Source organism: Galeopterus variegatus, unplaced genomic scaffold, assembly GCF_000696425.1.
Source record: "Galeopterus variegatus unplaced genomic scaffold, G_variegatus-3.0.2 Scaffold11243, whole genome shotgun sequence".
NCBI classification, from domain to species: Eukaryota; Metazoa; Chordata; class Mammalia; order Dermoptera; family Cynocephalidae; genus Galeopterus; species Galeopterus variegatus.
This window is the reverse complement of record NW_007737354.1, coordinates 41,632-49,933: the sequence shown is the minus strand read 5'-3', so window position 1 is coordinate 49,933 and position 8,302 is coordinate 41,632.

The following is an 8,302-nucleotide window of genomic DNA, read 5'->3' as shown; positions in this document are numbered from 1 at the left end:
ATCATGTTACCCTGACATGATGTGATGGAAAAGGTATTTCACCTCTTGTTACACTTCCCCTCAACTCCATAATCTCAGCGTAATGTTAATTACTACTGAAATATTAGTCAAGAGCATACAGAATGCCCCACCCCAATAAGTAGTTCTTAATATTCAGGCACATTACTATGGACTAAGTTTGCTGGTGTATAAACATTATATTAGTAAAACAATACTATTTATACACTTTGATATTCACCTTTTCTTGCTTAATATTATGGCTGTGAAATTTCATGATGTTGTTCAGAAGAGTATGGGCAGATTTTTTTTCATTTCTATATTGTATTCAATTGAATAAATACAACAAAAATATTTGTGTTTTGATGGATATATGAGTTATTTTCAGTTTGAGTCAATTGAAATAGTGTTGTTCTGAGCAAATTTCTCTTCCGTTGATGCAAATATATGTTTCTATTTAGTATATACCAAAGAATGGAATTATGAGTTTATTCTTCCACAGAGGTTTCAAAAGGTTTTGATCAACTAAACACTCATATTCAGCACTTTTAAAAGTTTGTTAAGTCCACATCCCTTCCAACACTTTATCAATTTAACTGCTTTTTGAAGTTTGTTCATTACATCATTTACTAGTATATCTTGGATATTTTTTGTAGTGCATGGTTAGTATGCACTCTTTTATGTAATAATTATTAAATGTATGCCTCATATGTGTTCCATTGATGTTTTGCAGTCTTTCCTGGGTTGATTTCCTTAGTAGCAGGCACCAAGACAAAATTGAGATGCAAGTAGTTTAGTGGGAAGAGCACTAGTAGCTAAGGTGAAAAGACATTGATTAACAGGTTACTTTTGTGGACAATTGTAGACGATGCATAAATACCTCAACTTCCCCAACTCTGGATGGGACAAGATAGAGTTAAGTTGTACACAGTCTTCCCAAGATGTCCAATTGGACTACGATGCAGTTGTCCAAAAAAATAACCTGTTCTTCAATGTTGTCTTTTCAACTTAGCTTAGCATCTTAGTCCCACTGGATACCTTGAAATGAAGTCTCAATTGAAACAAAATGTGTTTTATAGAACTTACTGAGGTGTAAGCATTGGTTATGAAATGTGAGTATGGATCATGTCAAGAAAGCGTGGAATTATGTTTGCAGCACTTTTATTAAGCACAACTTAAAGCTAAACTATCACCTATGTCTCAGTTTTCATAAGTTCCTAAATACATTCAACTTCTTTATCTTGACTTCCATGGAGTCCAGAGAAGAAATTTTGAAATATATTTCCTTATGCAACCTCCTGAGAAGAAATGAATCAGAATGCATTACATCTAAAGAAACCAGAGATAATTCTAAAACATTATGAACATAGCAAATAATGGCAATGCAATACCTAATCAATTTAAAGAATAATTTATACCTTATTAAAAATAAAGGTAAACTATCAACAACAATGTATATGAAAAAACTGAAAACAGTTGGAATAGAAATACATATACATTTAATTGAATTGCATTGAGCAAGAATGTAGTTTGGAGTTGATTAACTTCCTGAGCATCCACTTTGCATCTTTGTTCGTGAGGACGTAGAGGAGGAAATTCAGCATGGGGCTCACTACTGTAAACAGCACAGTGGCTGCTTTGACTGGGAACCATGAGCTTTAGTAGTTGGGCACACATTTGAGAAGGGGGATCATCCCATGGAAAAAGGTGATAACAGTCAAGTGGACCACAGGTGGAGAAGACTTTTTTTGGTATTAAACAGAAATAAATCACTAGGTATTTCTCCATGAGTAAAAATCACTCAAAATATTGAAGTAAAAAGAGTAACAAAAACCACCAAACATGCTCTTTATGTGACAAACTTACATTTAGAGGCTAAGGATAAATGAAAGAACATGTAAGATTGAAAAATCTGAAATTTTGTTTTCATAAATCAACAGGAGTCTGAATATTAGAAATTTCCCATGATTAAGCCTAATAAAATAAAATGAATGGTTCTAGAAATGGAATTGGATTCCCAGAAGGTATTATGTTGTCATTTTGAGCACATCTGTGAACTGCCACATTAGCCTTGTCTGTAACAAGCAGCAGACTGTCATTTAATCTACCACTACTAATCCCAGGCACAGAGCAGCAACTATGTGATCACACATCCCATGACATAGGAGATTGGGCAGACCTATTGTGACTTCATGTATTTAGCCACACGTGTTGATAGAAAAAGGCTTCTCCTTAAAATCAGTACCTTAGTTTATTTTTACTGGGTCATGGTCATGAAGGTTAAGAACTTTGAGATACAATCTGCTTCTACTGCAAGGCAACTAGATTCATCCATTACATCAGTGGAGATTCTAGAACTTGTACTGGAGAAAAACACCTTGAACTGTTAGACCAGCCTAAATGTCCACCATCAGATGACTGGGTAAGGAAAATGTGTTATATATACACAATGGAATATAATATTGCCATAAAAAACAATAAAATATTGCTGTTTAGAGCAACATGGATGAAATAGAGAAATCATATTAAGTGAGATAAGCCAGGCACAGAAAGAGAAATGCCATATGTTTTCACATATAAGTGGGAAATAAAAGAGTAAACATATAAATAAAAGAAAGAAAGAAAGATACAACATTCACAATAACACATTGAACTTTCAAAAGGAGAACTGAGGTTTCTAGAAGCAGGAAGGAAAGGGGAAGGGAAGAATTGATAAAGGGCCACAAATAGCAATGACAGTGTTTATTACTGAATATAACAATTATTCTGATTTGACCATCACATATTGCTCATGACTATTGATATTCAACTATTTTACAGTAAAAATAATAAATAAGAAAAAAAAGAAACGAAGCAACCTTTTAGGAAGATTCTAAACCAAGATACAGAAGAAATGTAATACTGTTGAAATGCAGAGAATTCCTGATGATTTTTACTTCTTCTGTTTAGTCTTCATTGTCAATAATTCTACTGTCCATTACTTATATTAAAGCTCCTTTTGTCACATCTAAAGACTCCTCTTCAAACCCTTTCATTAAAACAACATAGTCATAGTCAATTATATATTTGAACATTGATCTTAAGATGTCCTTTATTAGAGTTGACTTTTCTTTTAACTTCTGGAGTTCATAGAAATAAAATATCTTATGTACACTCTTCCACAACACATATTTTTGAATATTTCAAGACAACTTACCTAGCCATTTTGTTCTTTTCTAGGTAAACGTCTCTGATGATTTTATTTGTTTTTTTGTTTCATTTACTTTCTTACACTGGTTACTAAGTATGTCAGAGGGTCCACTCAATATTCTTGGTATAACATGATCAGTTTCCTGAGCTGATGTTGGAACTAAGAACCAGACCCACTCAGTATTCCATGGAAATCTGACCAGGCAAAGAGAAAGTAAGCTCAGGAAAATGCTTTCTCTTGCTATATATCTTATAACTCAGAATCTGTAGTTAACAGTTTGAACTGCATCAGAGCAATACTTTACTATGCCAAACATGGTCCATGGTTTACTAGAGAGCCACAGACCCCATGCTTATGCAATTTGAATTTTTATACATAGTTGAAGTTTGTACATTCATTATTACATTTTATGTTCTGCTTCATTCTTCTATGATTTTGCATTGCTGTATTCATGACCTTGTAGTCTAATTGGCTGCACCTCTGACCACACTTCCTATCCTTAAATCAGGACTCTCTGACACCCTAAATACCCTTACTATAACTTCAGTTTCCATTAATATTACTGGTCAACAGTGATCACTACACTTTTATATACCCCATTATTATTTGGACAGTTTGTTATACTTTTAAAAATATGCTTCTATCTCAACCTCTGTAGAGTACCCACATCGTGTTACACATATGTTTTAATTTTTATAAATATAGGGAGCCATCAAAACCTAAGAGGATACAAGGTCACCTAAATGTGTTCCTTCCTCACCCATCTCACAATCATTTGAAAGCGAGATCCACATTCTGTACTTACTAGTTTACAAATGAGACAAATATAGAAACATGCACACACAGCACAATAATTGGTAAAATAATGTTATGATGATGATTTTTGTGACTGTAGTCATAATATTGTTTGTTTGAATTAAACTAAGTACCTGGAAGGATGACTTAGATTAAATGGATCAACTACATCCATGCTGATGGCATTAAAACAAACAAAACAAAACAAACAAACAAAAAAACTTTCCAGGAGTTTATCCTGTACTCTTTCAGTTTTAGATTTAACACTCAGTTTTGTTTTCAAAATCCCATTGATTTCTTCATTCAATGATATATAATCTTCATTTTTCCACTGCTTTACCATCACTCTCTGGTGGTTTTTGGTAACCCTTTTATGATCTCCAGATTGTGGCTATTGGAAACTCAGGAAAAAATGAAAAGTAGAAATTATGAAATGTCTCTTCCATTTTATTCCCACTGTCAACAACTGTCCTTTTGATACATAGTTTCCTGCCAGCCTATGACACTATAATATGACTATTATTTAGCCTTGAAAGCAGTAGTATAAGTGCTTTTCAAAGTATTTTATTACAAAATGTATTTAATTGAGATTATTTGATGTAGATTTCTATAATATCCCCTAGGAAGTATATAAACAAAGTATAGTATCACTAAATATAATTACCTATTTGTACCTGCATTTTAAAATTTTATTCTATAAAAACAATTATTCCTTCTAAATCACTAATTAGGGCCATTTTCTTCTCTGCTGCAACAACATATCATATTTAAATAAGTTTCCTAGAAGGCTCTTTCAAGAAAACTTATTTGGTTAATCCGAATATCACTATTTATTTATTTTTCTTGCTCTGTTTTTCTTACACCTATATTACTACAATATTCATAAAATGCCTGGTATAATTTTCCTATTGTCTTGTGTGCATGCAAGTGTGTATTTTACTTTATTTTTCCTGAATTCATTACATTCCTTGAGGCCAAACCTTACATTTAATATTTCACCTAAAATATCTAGTGTACCTAACATAGCTTTTAAGGACATGTTTTTACATTCAGTAAAATGATTTTAGGAACATTGGAAGTATAGTTTAGTGCCTTGAATGTGCACTGTTAGCTGACATAGGTGGATACTACTCTAACTCACCTCTCAAAGATTTTTCCTTCAAAAAGCTTTCTGGATTTTAATATACCTCATATAGGTATGAAAAGATGCCCAACATTGAAGTAACTCACATAAAGCAAGATATTCCTCATATACATTGTTTTTATTGATCACATCATTGCTACTATTAATGAGTCACTTGTACATTGTTTCTCTAAATTAAGAATTTTTATGAATGCTTCCATTCACTTACAGTCAGTGGATGCCTCTTGCAAAATATAGTTTAATAAATGAGCCAACTAATGCCATTTTTCAAACTGTCAAGACATTTTGGAGGGAGTTTGGAAACACTCCTGAAGAAGAAACAGACCAGAAAACTAAAACACAACGGGAAGACAGACCACAAGTAAAAACATGATCATGTTGTTTATTTTATGTATTATTATTTGACCTTGGAGACACAGACCCTGGAGAATCAGACTAAATTCAACACAGTGTACTTAAATCAAATAATTTAGGGAAATTTTCCCTTTAATTTATAATGAAATTTCTTTTATGTTATTAGCATGTTGTTATTTGTGTTTTAAGAATGTTTCTCTCTATATAGAGACTATATTTCTGAAAATGACAAAAATAATGACACTCTCAAGTTTATTGCAACAACCTGTATATAGTAGTTATGCTTCTTTTTAGGCTCTTCCATTTGAGTGTACATACATGTGCATATCTTTTTTTTTTTTTTCCCCTTTTTTTTTTGTCTTTTTTTTTCGTGTCCAGCAACGGATCGCAACCCTCAGTGTTGCGCCCATACCGGACCGGGACCGGCAACGGGATCGCAACCCTCGGTGTTGCGCCCACACCTCACTCAGCCAGTGAGCGGGAACCGGTCTGTATGTGGGATCAAACCCTCAGCGGGAGCGCTGCCGCACTCCCAAGCAGCGCACTGTAGCAGTGCGCCACTGGGCCGGCCCAACATGTGCATATCTTTAGGAGTGCACTTGATATTGTACTATACATATTTTAACATTTGACCCTGTAGTCTTTTATTTTTTCTTTTCCTTTTTGATATTTATATTTGATTACACATATTTATGGGATACAGAGTTGACTATTAGTATATGTGTGCAGTATGTGATGATCAAATCAATATTATTAGCATTCATTACAAATCATGATTGCTCTTGTGTCCCTTAACCAATCACTTTCTAACCCCAAACCCCAAACCCTTTCCCACCTCTAGTAACTACAGGTCTCCTCTCTCCTTCTGAAAGTTCAAAGTTTTATTGTGGTCTTTCTTTCTTTCTCTTTCTTTCTTTTCTTTTCTTTTCTTTCTTTCTTTCTTTCTTTCTTTCTTTCTTTCTTTCTTTCTTTCTTTCTTTCTTTCTTTCTTTCTTTCTTTCTTTCTTTCCTTCCTTCCTTCCTTCCTTCCTTCCTTCCTTCCTTCCTTCCTTCCTTCCTTCCTTCCTTTCTTTCTTTCTTTACTTCCTTCCTGCCTTCCTTCCTCTCTCTCTCTCTCTCTCTCTCTTTCTCTCTCTTTAGTCTTATTGTTATACTCTGAATATTCCTAAATATGCCTTAGTTTCCAATAGGTACTTTTAACAAAGTTTTTGTAGGTGTGGGGATATGTTATGTATGTATCTTGATCATAGCTATAGGACCAGCTGCATTCTGAGTAGAGCCATATAGGTCATAGAGCTGATATTTCAAATCCATCTGTGTGGCGGTTACTGTGTCTATTCATCAAGTGGACACAAATCAGGGAAAACAGAAACACTGGTGTTAAATACAGCCACATGAAATGTTGTCATTTTGGTTAATGATGAGGTAACTTTGAGATCTTTGTATAAGCAGCAGCAGTTGAAAACAAAATAGCACAATTATTTAGAGATTGGACATTCTGGTACAGCTCTTATAGGTGGATTTAGCCATATTAATAGCCTAAAATTCAGCAGGTTATTAATGTTGATATTTACTCTTTTAATTATGCTTACAACATTGTCAGCTATATTTAACAGAGGATGGACAGCAAAAAATTGCTTGGGTTTAAGTAAGCAGGCTATGTGAGTCTCTATGGCCTATCCATAGTCACACACTGACCAAGAATTTCAATTGAGGTCAAAAGAGAATAAACCACCAAAAATAACTTAAAATCTGACAAAGGATTGCTTTGAAAAGAAAAATTGCAGTTGAATTTTTTTCCCCATTTGATCAGGTTTTCAGTATGGTTCATAAAGTACCACTTAAAGCAGAAGGTTACTGCAGGTTTGTATAGTGTTACACTCTACATATGATTAATTCAAAATATTAGTATGCTGCAATTCTAAATTCCTGCTTTCTATTTTTTTTTTTTTTTTTGTAATTGCATGCAGTTTCTGGTCAAGGAAGAACTGTGTGGACAGGGCTAACCTGTTTTTATCATCTATTTTCCTCACAGATTTCAGTTGTTCTTTTATAAACTCCCAAACTGCCTTCAGATTCAGAAACCCTGACTTTGGCAGCTCCAGCTGGGTGTTAGGAGATTTCATTTTAAAAAATCTATTAAAAGAGAAATGAGTATTAGGAATGTGTGCTATGCTTTCTTCTTGGACTAAAATATACGACTACTAGTAGTAATAATACAAAATGCAAAGCACAATATTTAGAAATGTATTTGAAAGGTAGATGCAAAATACTCCAAATCAAGTAATTGACGCAAATTGATGGATTTGTGTATAGATATGTCAAATTTTATTAGCATAACAGTTACAGTGAGAGATAACACAAGTAAACTAAAAGAACACAGTTAAGATACAAGAAAGAATTGCTTTTCAGGAGATGTGTTGCGATGTAAGAGCCCAGTCCAGAGAGAGTTGTTAAATAAAATGGGCAAAAAAGCACATGAAAATGTGCTCAAAATCCTTAGTCCTGTGGAAGTGAAAAATAAAACCACAATAAGACACAATTACACACTTACTAGAATGATGAAAATTAAAAAAAAAAAAAAAGAATAAAGAAAAAAACTGACCCAGCCACATGTTGGCAAACAGAAACTGGAAATTTCGTACAATACTACTAGGAATGTAAAATGGTACAATCACTTCGGAAAAAAATCTGGAGTTTTCTTAAAATATTAATCATACAATTACCAGCTACTTGACAGTTAGAGAACTTTGAAGAAATGGGAAAATTTCTGACCACCAGGTTCTTTTTTTTTTTTTTTTTTTTTTTTTTTTTTTTTTTTT